The following is a 13,713-nucleotide window of genomic DNA, read 5'->3' on the forward strand; positions in this document are numbered from 1 at the left end:
TATGGATGTGGCTTGGTTTCTGGTGGTGCAGAGCAGGGATCCCAGGAAGGGGTGGAGTGGAAGAAGGATTTCCCTGTAGCAGAGGAGGACTTTCAGGACAGTCAGGCCTTTGAAAGTTTATGGCAGGACTACCAGGGGGTAGGTTAGTTAAGGTTGGGCTTTTTAAGGACCAGGCTGACTGGCAGTGGGTTTCCAGTAGATCCAGTCAAGTTTTATGGGAAGAGGAGATTGGAAAGGGACAAGACTTAGTAAAGAGTGAGGCTACAAAAAATAAACAATTACTCTAAAGGAACACCATTTTCAGTCAGTGTAGAATTATATTACTTTTATGTATGCGAGAGATATTGGAGAAAGTAAGCAAGTAATAATTCCTTCCTATTGAAATTTTTTTTAAATTCCTGTTGAGTGAAAATAAAACCACAGGTCACATCAGGCTCAGAGGCCCACAGTAGACTAAGAAATATGAAGCACTGGACTGGATTCCCCAGCACAACCTTTAAGGAATACAAAAAAATTTTAAATATCTCACTTGTTCATAATGGACACTCTATCATCTTAAAATTGTGAATGAATAGAACTTTTAATCTGACCGTTTTAGAAATCCTAAAACTAAGTAAGTGATAATGTTTTAACTTTATATAATATGGGAAGTATATTAAAATAATTAGGAAAATATAAAATTGTACACAGAATATTTGTTGTCCAGCATCAATTTTAATCTAAAATAATTTAAAACTAGAAAATTGCCATATAGTGAGATTGCAGCATGGTTTCTTTTCAGTTATCAAAATGGTGACTTAATGAATGTGTCTTCATCATTGGATGCATCGATGTTAAAACATATTTAAAAATGTGAAGCACTATACAGACCCTGAAGAAACTCAGAGGGATCTGTGAAATGATGTTGGAATAAAATTAATGAATAGGTACAGTAAGAATTGATCATCACTAGGCACATAAATATTTTTCAGAAGAAAAGACTACACTGAAAAATAAACGAAACAGTGAAAAGGAAGCAGGCAGAGAGACCTTGAAATACACATTATCCAATGAAGAATATCTATTGAAGTATGATTGCAATAATCTTTTCCCTAAGTTACAGTACAGATCTATGTTCTTCCCTAATGCCAAGTAACAAAGCCATGAAAATGCATTAATAATTTTCAAGACATTAGACTTTACAGAAAGAATTCAATGAATGTATTTCTAGAAAGTAATGATAGATGTCTGAGATAGAGAGTAAAGCAAATATCCCCAATTCTTAGCCCTTCAAGGTCAGAGGGGTACAAGCCGAAGCACAAGGAGAATGGACAGAAGTACAGTAATGCATACCAGTAATTCCCAAGATGCAATTATGAATATAAGAGGGGAGAAAATCAACATGACCATCACAGGACTTAGCACTGGAGAATAGAGAAAAGAACAGTGAAAATCACAAAGAATGCCCTTGCATATTTGACAGAAGTGTGCATTGCATGGCATTGCATGGCATTGAGGTCTAAAATATGTGTAGGTATTATAGGAAATTATTTGTGCTCATTGTTGCCTCAAGTAGTGATTTACAGGACATTGAGTAATAATAAAGGTCCTGTTTCAGTAGTGTAGAGTTGATAAATTCTGTTTTTAAACACCTAACGCCCTATAAAACCAAGACAAGAAGATTCTAATTATATATAAGTGACTTGACTGCAACAATAGAGTTCAAAAATCAAATCATATAATGTGGATGCAAAAGGATTACATTATTAAGGTAATCTTTAAACAACACACAATTTTATGTGAATAGTCCTGATTATAAATGATTTGTTTTCCATATAGACTTTGGATGCACAAAAACAAAACAAAACAAAATGAAGAAATGACACTTGGCAATAGAGCTAGAGGCCATTATCTCATCTCATGAGGCTGAGATTGTAAGACCATGGTTCACAGATGGCTGGGGTAGCAATCCACGAGACATTTATGTTCAATTGTTAATAAAACACATAGTGAAACGTTGGTTAAAATAGTACAGATTCAATCAGTCATGAGTGAAAAAAAACAAGCAAGATATTGAGGCTCTGATTCAGTTTCATTACTGCACACACGCGCACACACACACACATACGCACACACACACACAAACACACACAGCGAATATTAAGAGTGTAAAACATGAACCTATCCTAAGCATATATTAATAAAAATGAGGGAAACCATAGAGCCTATGTTTCTTTGAGTCTGGCTTCCATCACATAATGATTTTTTCCAAGTCTTTCCATTTTCTTAAGAAATGGGCTATGTCATTCTTTCTCATAGAAGCATGAAATTCCAATGTGTATATATACCACATTTTCCTGATCCATTCATCTACTGAGGGGCATCTGGACTGGTTCCATATCTTAGATATGGTAATAATGCTGCCAAAAACATACTTGTGCTGGTAGTTTTAGTGTTTTATTTTTTGGAGTCAGGTCGTGGGGCTTGAACTATGGTTATGGACGCTGTCCTTCAGTTCTTCAGCTCAAGTTTAGCGCTCTACCACTTGAGCCACAGCGCCACTTCCGGGGTTTTTCTTTTTGCTTATGTGGTACTGAAGAATTAAACCCAGGGACTCTTGCATGCAAACACTACCACTGAGCCACCTTCCCAGCCTGAGAGAAGATATTTTAACTTATTTTCTACACGTAAATTAATATTAAGCAAAGCTATTTAAAATAATTATTTATTTACTCTTCAGAGGATGAGTATATTACTCTTTGATATCTTTGAGGAAAAGACTTTAGACTCATTACAACTGATGCCTTGCATTGAAATTACAGGCTAAACTTTCTTCTTCATTAACCAAAAGCTTCAGTTCTTTCATATTAGAATTATAAAATCATAATACCTGAATGTTGATTTGTTTTCCTTTGCTATTTTCAATTCCATTTTTCATCCATTAGCTATCTAGAGATAATTTCGACAAATGCCCATGAATGGGATTGCTGGCTCTAGAGTTATGTACATTTGACCATACAAAATGATGCTAATTGAAATGGACTCCAAGACATGGAAACAACAATTACTTTTTTTTCAGATATCAACCTTGATGTCGGTAAAGAAGTGTAACTAGATCTTATTTTATTTCATTTGTCTTTGATTTATCTCTGGACATCTCTGTCTTGATTCTGGTACCTTCCATCTTGTATATACATTATCTGATTTGGAGAAGGAAAGGGAAATAACATAATGATGAAAGAAGTGACCCATTGCAACAATGATATTCACAAGACAATATACTGGCAATGAACTTTACAACTTTGGGGTGGGGCGTATGGTTGAGGGTGGGAAAAAATAGGAGAACAACAATGGAGTAGGTAACAATATTCATCAAGGAATGTACCTTACTCATGTAACTGTAACCACTCTGTACAGTATCTTTAAATAAAATAAAATTTAAAAAAGTGAACCTACCCTAGAAAAAATATCCTTTTCAAAATAACCCATCTGTAATAGTAATTGTGAGGGATTCTAGAGTCAAACTGTTATACCTGGAAAGGGATATATTGGGAAGCCATCTCAAACAGCAATCAAAAGGCTGAGAGCTGTGCTCTGGAAAAGTCACACAGTTAAGGGAAGACAGGGGTTTGGTTTATTACCTCAAAAGTATTTAAGTTAGACCTGTTGGACACTAAAAGTTTAAGACTTTGGAAACAAGATGGATGTCTGTGCTATGGTTGTAATGATTATTTCTCCCTTCTGCTCCTTAAAAATAAGGGATTCAATTATCACTATGTATACAAACAATACCTCAGTTAATAGTTGTAACCACAAACTAGTTTGATGCCTCAGTTTGTGGAGGTACCTGTAGCCACTCACTCCCCCACCCCTGTAGTAGAATGAATATAAAGCATTTTAAACAGGATTTGGGGATCCAGAAGCTGGCAATGAGGCTTTGGGTCCTCTGGTGTCTTCTTTCCTATCCCTTCCTGTGATTTCTCAGTTCTTTGGCCAGGTATCCCAACATCTTTGCTGTTTCAGGGTTGTGGTTAGTGACAGTACTGATATTCGGAACACCTCCAAACAAACTATGGAAAACACTTCCTCAGAGAAGATTCACAAATGTATAGGAGCACCTGAAAAGAAACCAAACATCAACAGTCATTCTGTGATCCTCAAACAAGAAAGTATAATTCAGGTGTATCTTTACTTCGGATATATATAAGAGATGGACAATTGTCCCTTTTGTACATTTGGTATTTGCTATTGCATGAATTTTCAGAAACACATATACATTCTGAAATAATGTTATTTATTTCATAGGTCACAAACCTTGTCCAAATGTCTTAGGACCCAAATGTCTTATCTCAGTTGCCTGATTCAGACTTAGATGAGTGTGAATTGAATAATTGTGAACATTTTTCCATGAAACTTAATAACACAGGATGAAGTTTGAAGGTCTGGTCACTCCATACCTCTAAAGATTTTACATATATTACAGTAATACACACCTAAACTGCTAAGCACTCACAGCACATTGGTGTGTTATAATTGTCTTCAGATCAGAAATATTCTAGAGTTTAAAGTAGAGTGATGGGCTGTACATTTTCAATGGAAGAGTGATGATCACCCCCTGCAATTATTCTAAGTGGAAAATCCTTCCTATACATTTTACTGACTTAGCTTCTACTCTGTGCTTTACCATTATCAGGGAGGGTCACACTGTATAGAGCTACAATACTGCAGCAACCATAGCTGTCTTTGAATTTTACCTCTAATCTTAATACCAAGGTCAACTCTGCAACTCTAATCACATCATTAGTGGACACCTGAACTTTCCAAGCTTGGTTAAAAATTCAGCTATCATTGCTCATTGCATGTGTTAAAGATCTCACTCTATTAGATTTATTGTGTTTCTTCTTGTATTTCCAACACTGCCTTAGATGTTGGTTTTGGATATAGAGCTTTTAGTTTGCATTTGATTTATGGAAGTGTTAGTAATGCCAGTTGGACTGCATATGTTATAATGTAAGTAATTTGATGTTTTGACATATGAATTTAATTTTGGCAATTAAGGAAGTCAATGCACATCACTCACAAAAGATTCTTTATATGTACTGGTATTGCTTTATTGTGAACTTCCTAAAAGCCAGTCATAGGAGCACATGTCCTAATCCCATCACTTCTGTCACTGAGACGAGGCTTGAAATGTCCAGACGACTTGGTACTTCATAGTGAGAAAGTTTCTACAATGAATTGTGAGAGAATAGAAAAAAGAGCAAATGAATCTTCCAACTGTTTTGTTACATGTTCTTTACACTTAGCCATTAAGACACCATAATAGTATTTTTATAACTTCTTACCTACTTTTTTCCTGTTCTGAGATGTTTTATTTATGGATCTCTAAGAAATCATAAAAGAATCATAAAATAAATCTATAAATCATGTAAGAAATCTAAAAAAATAGTTTGTTAGGGATATATAACCTAAAAGGAATAATTTCAGGAAAGTATTAAGCACATAAAATGTAATGCACACCTAAAATTGTCTCTTTATTTAAAACTTCAGCAGTTGTAGTTTATTTATTCTAATAACAAAGATTATAAACTAAGTTACAATAGTATTCCAAATGGAACACAGAACTAGAAAAATGAAGGGTAGTACTAAAGAATGCTACCGCTACTACTAATAGAATAAGAATAAAATTTAGGAAAAACTCCTTCAGACTAAAAGCCACAGGACAGTCCCAACATTACTTTAACTGTTTCATATGAAGAAAAGACCTTTTTTGTAAAGATAAGTTTTCACAGATATTAACATCAGTTGGGTATATATTCCTTAAGGCCTTCAGGAAGGATGCTCTGACAATGTGGTTGGAAGCTGACTTCTTTGGGACCTACTACACAATGTGCAGACACCATTCCAAGCACTGCACCTGCATTAGGGTAATTTTAGTGCTCATGATAGTTCTTCCAGTTAGGAAATGAATTAAGTATTTTATTAAAAACAGAAGTAGGCAACAAGACCCAACAAATTTCCCAAGTACCCAATACGGATCAGCTGTAGAACTATAATTCAAATCCAGGTTTCCACCAGGCATATCTGAGGATATTCTGTAAGTTTCACATTCATTACCTGTCAAGATGTATGGAGCAGATGAACCCACATTATCTTCCTAATTATGGTTATAATGGCAATAACATTGCTACAGAATTTACATATTTTTAAATTAAAAGGGTGTGGGTAATGACATTGTAGTGATCTTTATACCAAATAAAGACTGAACCAAAAAGAAAAGTAAGGGGCTGGGAAAGTGGCTCAGTGATAGAGCGCTTGCCTTGAATGCATGAGGTCCTGGGTTCAATACCTCAGCACCACATAAGCAAAAAGAAAAAAGTTGAAAGTGGTGCTGTGGCTCAAGTGGTAGAGCACTATCCTTGAGCTGAAAAGCTGAGGGACAACACCCCTGCCCAGAGTTCAGGCCCCACGACCGGACCCCCCCCAAAAAAATAATAAAAGAACCTAGTCCCCACATTTTAGTCATAGTACTAGCATATATATATATATATATATATATATGTGTGTGTGTGCGTGTGTGTGTGTATATATATATATATACACATACATATGCTTCCTAAAATATACAGTGAGTTAATTTGTCGAAATCTGCTCATAGATTAAATATGAGGTGTGAAAAAGTATGTAAGTCTGAAATGACTCCAAGGTATTTTGAGAAGACAGCTGGAAGAGTTATCACTTAATCAAATAGTGATGAGGGATTGGTTTGTAGATAGAGATCAAAGCTCACTTTGGGATATTTTGAGTTCGCTAAAATCAGTAGTTAGGAGTTGTCAGTAGACAGGATGCTATTAAGGACTTGAATTAAAAAAAAACAGAGCTGGAGAAAAATACAGAAATATTTACTGTACTCAGTAGTAACAACCATGAGAAGGAATATTACAGATCTAAGCCCTGGGATACACAAATATGTAAAACATGACAAATGAAGAAAAACAGTAATAAGTATGTAATGCAGACTTATATGGGTAGGTATTTTTAATGTTTAAGGGCTATGAAGTGATTGTGTGATGACCTAAAATTTAAGAAATTGGTAAGTTCAACTATTCTTTGGGCCAGCCATAGCTGATAGTTTAAGTAAAACGGGGCCACGATAGTGTGTCTTGATTTACCAAAGTGAAAATAGGCCAATATTTGGAAAGCCACTTTTTGGACATGTGGTTGGAGTGGCAATTACTGCAGTTTGTTCAACTGTCAGTAGAAAGCTACAGGTTTAGCACAATGATAGAAATCATTCAGGGATCTGGTAGATTTTCCCTCTGTCTTCAATTTCCCTTTTTTTCCGAGAGCAAAAATATCACTACTGGAAGACTGTCCAAATTGTACCTTTGGCAAGTTAACAGATAGTCTATCACATGCCCAAATAAAAGAGAATTGGAACAGGTTTACACTGACCACTCACAGTAAACGGGTCTCTGGACTTTCTCAGGAAAAGCCTTCTGCCATTGTGGGATGGATAGTGCTGGATAATATGCAAAATTGACACCATAGATTGAAAGTATTCTGCTAAGTTAACACTTGAGATATCGGATGTTTTAACTGCCTTGTATTGGCTTTTATGAATCAGTTAATCAGATTCTTCATGCCATATGATTTTACTAGACTGTAAAATGCATGCCTATCACATTTCCTTTGTATAACATATAGTATGTTTTGAAATTTGGTATAAAACATTTGTCTTTTCATTTATTTATTTTAATATGTAATACTCTAGTTTTCAAGAGTAGGGAAATGCCCTGGAACTTTGTAATTTGATGTCATATGTAATATATTATTTTTAATTCTTATTTATTGTCTATTGCAGCCCCCGGCTATATGTAATTTAAACTGTAGTTTTCTTCAAGTGTATCATCCTACGCTCAAGTTTTTTTCTTACAAGCTTTCTAATAAATATGTAGTCTATTCAATTTTGAAAAGTACTGCTGTACCTCCCACTTATTTGTGGCATTTCTGAAATCCAAGTTCCTCTGTGTGTCAGGGTGGATACTTTTGCTTGTAACAGTTTTGTTATTGAATACATAGCATCTGACTACTTAGGGAACAAAGGATGTGAAGTTACAGTATCCCAATAAAGAACTTCCAGGACAATTCAAGAGCAAGGAGCATAGAAAAGAAATTCTTATACATGAAAGTGACTGGGAGTGTGTGCACATAGGTATTCACTTATTTATCTGTTGTTATAGTTTTACATATTCAATATTATTCATTATATATATATATATATATATATATATATATGATCACATATATATATATATATATATATGATCAAACCACATCCATGGGCATCGCTTTCCTATGTCGCTCGTTGGGTGGTATTGTCCTGTGGTAGAGAAGTAACTCAGAGATTCAAACATTTTTCTTTCAATATGTTTCTTTCAATATGTTGCGTGTTCCTTCATCTAAAATGAGGAAGTCTGTTAATACATAATACATGTTATAATCTATTTAATATATTTATACAATGTATAATATATTCTATATTATAATATATATTATATATAATAACAAGGAAAAATATAACAAACATATCTATGTCCATACTTTCCCAGCCATGATTAGGTTCAGTAGAGTTAGGTGCATTACATTTCAACAGGAAAAGTCTACTGAAGTTTTGATGACCTTGAGCTAGACAAGGAGAATTTCTGTAAAAGGAGCCTCTCTTCAATTATGAGAAAAGATAAGTTTGGAATTTTTTTGTTTTATTTTTTTGTTTTTATTTAGGCCGGACAAGGAGCCTGAACTCTGGGCCTGAACACTGTCCCTCACCTCTTCAATTCAAGGCTAGTTCCCTACCACTCAAGCCATAACAGCACTTCTGGCTTTTCTTTGCTTATGTGGCACTGAAGAATCGAAACCTAGGCATTGTCCCTGAGCTCAAGGCTAGTGCTCTACCACTTGAATCACAGCACCACTTCTGGCTTTTTCTGCCTGGGATTGCTTTGAATCATAATACTCAGATCTCAGCCTCCCGGGTAGCTAGGATTACAGGTGTGAGCCACCAGTGCCCAGCAAGGCCCTCTCTTTTAGATATTATTCTAAAACCCTCCTATCCAAGGTCACTCCTAAGATAATAAATGGACCTATGCCAATAGTTCCTTCATACTCTCATCTCCTGTTATGGCTATGGTGTGTCTTTTCCATTGTATCCTGAACCTACTTCACAGTTCTCTTCCTAATCCATGATTCTAGATGTATTACTAATAATTACCTAAATTTTGTGGCTATAAACCCTTAATTACTCAACTATTAATTTAATTTAAATTTTTTCAATATGATCGTGGTTCTCTACAAATCTGAGCTTATATTCACCTCTTGCATCTACCTCTTGGCAAGAGCAGAGCCTGGGCCTAACCTACTTTAAATGCAAGAGGTTAGCCAAAGAACAGCCTACAGTATTCCTGCCGAGGAGTCAGGACAGGTAGTTGAGTGCCTGAAAGAAGCAATGCATTCCTTACATGAGAAGGGGTGAGAGAGACAACAGCCTACAGAGCAATCTGGCAGTCACAACATTTAACAACTTCTCCTTTGGGGAAACTGACCTCCTGCAAAGTGGCAGTGAGATAACTTTAATTTTCTTATATGAAGGAAGTTGTCATGTCTCACTACATAACTCTCTTGTAATCAAAGAGAGGGTCATTCTTTTGTTTCCACCTTAGGCCCAGTCTCAGTTTATGTCAGACTTTGCTCAGACTCTATTCCTACCAGAAGGTCCCTGATGAGGAGGAAAGTATGATCTCTTGGCTTCTGACTGGCCCTTTGGGACCTGAGGCCACTTTTAGTTTTCAACCTGTTCCTTCTGACAATGGGAAAGCTCATTCTCTGAATTGTGCCCTAGTATCAAATCTCTTCAGAGAAAGTCAAGGAATGACAGATTCTGCCTGAGTGAGTGAGTTTCTCCATTTCCAAAGAGGTCAATTCATATCTGATTCTGAGACCCAGGTGAAAGTCCTTTACCAGATCTTACAAGCTGGAGTGGATGTTAGCTCAGACTCCAAGCCATCCTCATATTTCTCCAGCTCTTTCTCATGAATCAAAAGGTTACAGGAGTTTAGTTCAGAAACAAGGAGAAATGAGAGAAGCAGAAGAACCATTGGCAGGGTGAGGAATTTAGAGATTTTGGGTGAAAAAAAGACTCAGAAAATCTAGAATCAGGGGGCTGGGAAGGTTGCTCAGGGGTAGAGTGCTTGCCTTGCATGCCTGACTCCCTGGGTTCGATTCCTCAACACCACATAAGCAAAAAGAAAAAAGCTGGAAGTGGCGCTGTGGCTCAAGTGGTAGAGCGCTAGCTTTGAGCTGAAGAGCTGAGGGTCAGTGCCCAGGCCAGAGTTCAGGCCCCAGGACCAGACACCCCCCCACAAAAAAAAGAAAATCTAGGATCACTTACATCATTAGGGAATCACATCATAAGATTAGGGAATTAATGTAAGAAATTACTACCTAAATTACTAACTCCACTACTCTACATTACAAGTGTTCTGTCAAAAGCTAGCTGTCCTAGCTCTATTTTGATCAGGAAAACAGAGCACATTCTTTCCTTACAAAGTTCTACTGAGTATCTTTATCCATACCCCAGGTTGTTCTTACTCTCTACTTCTCTGTTACTTTCCTTTGCTGCATTCAATCAATGACACTTGAATATGTTATCATCTTCTAATCCATTTGTTATAAAGTAAAACAAATTATGGGGAAACGTATATCTATGGTACATTTTCTTCTATGACATATTTATTTGATGTTATTAAGTATTATTATAATAGTTTCATTGTTAATACTTGAGAAAAATATTTTACTATTAGGAGTAATTAGTTGCACATTTTTTTGGTATTTTTCCATGTCTGTGTATTTTTTAAGCTTCTAACATCGTCTTTTCCCCCAACTGTTGCCTTCTTAAAATTGCTTCAAATTTTAAATTATATATGATGGTCCTCTATGTGTTCATTGATATAATTAAATTTTTATCTAATATCTACATATTATAGGAAATCTTCAACCTATTGTAATTGGTCTGAAAATCAATATGGATGTTCCTCATTAAAGCAAAAACACAATGCCACAAAACTTTCTGAAAGTAGGGTTAGGTATATATTCAAAATATTTAGCAATGATACAGTAGAAACATTCACTTCTCATATACTAGAACATGTTTATAGCTATGAATAGCACATTTTCTTCATTCCCTCATTCTGGTGCATCTAGGTTGATTACACAGCTTGGTTGCTATAGCATATTGGTGTCATGAACTTGTATGTTCATGTTGATTTATATTCCTTCAGTATGTATCCAATTGCAGTAAAGGTCATCAACATATCTGTCTTTTTGGTATTGTGTAAACTTCCATTAAGATATCCCTATGGGTTGTACTAGTTTACAATGCCACAAAACCAAATATAGTTCCTGATTTATTTACCTCTCCAGCAGTTTACTTATTTGAGTGATGGTAGCTATTCTGGTGCGTAAGATAGGATCTCAGTGACTTTCCTCTTTATTTTCCTTCGTATTTGCTCTTTGGATATGAATCTCAAAAATTTCATTTATTTATTAAACACTTACATTTGTACTTCATTCCTGATTAGTGTCTTACTTTTTCATTGATATTTGATCAATTTTTAAGATTTATAACATTTGATTTTTTCCCATTACAAATACTTATTTCAGTTAGTAAAAAGATTTTTTTCATTACAGTGGTGCACAATTAACTAAAAACAACAGATTGTACATTTATATCACTGGATGTTTTTGTTTGTATTTACAGCCAGGAAATTGTTTCAATAAAGATGCTGAACTTCTTTTATTGATATACTGAAAGTATAGTATCTCATATTGGCCTAAACTAATCTCAGAATTAACAGTAAGAGCTTGGGCCACCACAGTCTGGGCTAAGTAAAACCACTAACACAGTATAAACTGCAATTAAAGAGAGCAAAGGGCTTCATAAAAGATGGAAGAAAGGCATCACCTTCATGAAGCAAATTTGGAAGTTCACAAGCAGATCTTAGGAATCTGAATATCAAGAAGATCAAAGGATAAAAGTATTTAGAAGGACAACTTTAGAACTCAAAATTGGGGAGGTGGGACAAACAATAGATACCAAAACTGCTGAAGGGAAGGAGAATTTTACCCCAAACCTCAGCTGTGTCTGACTCTCTCACACAACACACACAGACACACACACAGACACAGACACACACAGACACACACACACACACACACACACCCCTAGTGAGAGATCTTTGCCAAAGCACAGGCACTCTGGACTTAGACACTGAATACTCCGAAACTATCCATTGTGAAGGCATTTACTGAAAGTATCCATTGTAAGTAGACATTTACTGAAAGTTAGAACTCAGGTTCCTGGAAAAACCGTGAAATATCACAATAAAGTTCTGCCCATAACTCCCCTAGCAATAGCCATCAGCGGATGACAGGAAGTACCTAAAGCTACAGATTTTTAATTTTTTAATGTTTTTTTACTTTTTTATAGTGAAAATACTGTACAGAGGAGCTACAGTTACATGGGCAAGATAATGAGTGCATTTCTTATCAAGCATTGTAGCCTCCTCCTTTGTTTCCCCTCCCATCCCTTCCCATTATCCCCCTGCCCCCCCATCAAATCCTCCTCCCCCCTTCCCCTCACCAAAGTTGTAAAGTTCGTTTTTCTCCATAAGAACTTGTACATCTCATTGTTGCAATGGGTCCACATGTATCCCTATTTACACGATTTGTTTTTTCCCCCTTCTCCTCCACAAATTATTGCTTATTGCTTAGCCTGCACTCGCTAGCCAATAAGATTGTTATAATATTACCCAGTTAACAGAAGGGTAGGGGATCTCAACTCTGACCCACTGCAATGGTGACAGTTGTGAGTCCAGGCTCGACCTTGCAATAAATGACTCTAATGTGGTCACATGAGAACTGGCTCCATGGTGGTCTTTGGGGATCCTTATCTAAGCACATGGCTAGTGTACACAGAGAACCCTAGGGGCAGCTGTATCTGGACCAATGAAGCTTTTTTCCTCTTCTTTTCAGATAATCAATCATGATGTTGCAGTTGGCTCCACAGCTGCTCCACACCAGAGCAGGAGGAAGGAAAGGATACCTTAGACTGCAGGACGCCCTTGTGTACCCCTGAATTTATGTGTAAGAATGCAGTTTGTGGTCCTCTAGGCAGGGGTGGCCAAGCTGAAATGGTGGTAAACTTTGCCTGAAGGATGGCACCCTGTGAGCCCTGCATACATGGTGAAGCAACCTGGAAAGCCCTGTGAACATCTCCGGGATGGCCTCTCAGTGGATTGGAGAAATTGACTCCTGTAGTTGCACATGGCAGGAGGCAGGAGGAGAGCAGGAATCCAGAAGATGGGAGAGGCACAGAAGCAAATGCAACTCTCCATTGAGACTCCTCGGCCATTCTAAGGAGGTTCACAACCCACACGTGGCGGCCACTGCACAGGTCCCCAGAGGCCCTACTTGTCTGGGGAGCAGTTCCTGGTCCTGATCCAAAGCTGGAACTTCCCAAGTGGCCCTGAGCTTGGCTGGGCTGGAGCGGAGCTTACTAGCCATGCTTCCTCTGCCCTGCTGAGTATAGCCTCCTAGCAGCTGCCCAGGCTACAGCACCCACAACAGGCCACCTCCTTGGCAGGCTGAAGCTGTGCTGACAATTCCTGCCTGGTGCCT

At 36.9% G+C, this 13,713-nt stretch overlaps 1 pseudogene; it reads right to left on the bottom strand.

The window, feature by feature from the left end:
* LOC106002777 overlaps positions 1-13,447 on the bottom strand; it is a 48,899-nt pseudogene extending 35,452 nt beyond the window's left edge.
* Between the last annotated feature and the right edge of the window lie 266 nt (positions 13,448-13,713).

This window comes from Dipodomys ordii, unplaced genomic scaffold, assembly GCF_000151885.1.
Source record: "Dipodomys ordii isolate 6190 unplaced genomic scaffold, Dord_2.0 Scaffold1000000893, whole genome shotgun sequence".
NCBI lineage: Eukaryota > Metazoa > Chordata > Mammalia > Rodentia > Heteromyidae > Dipodomys > Dipodomys ordii.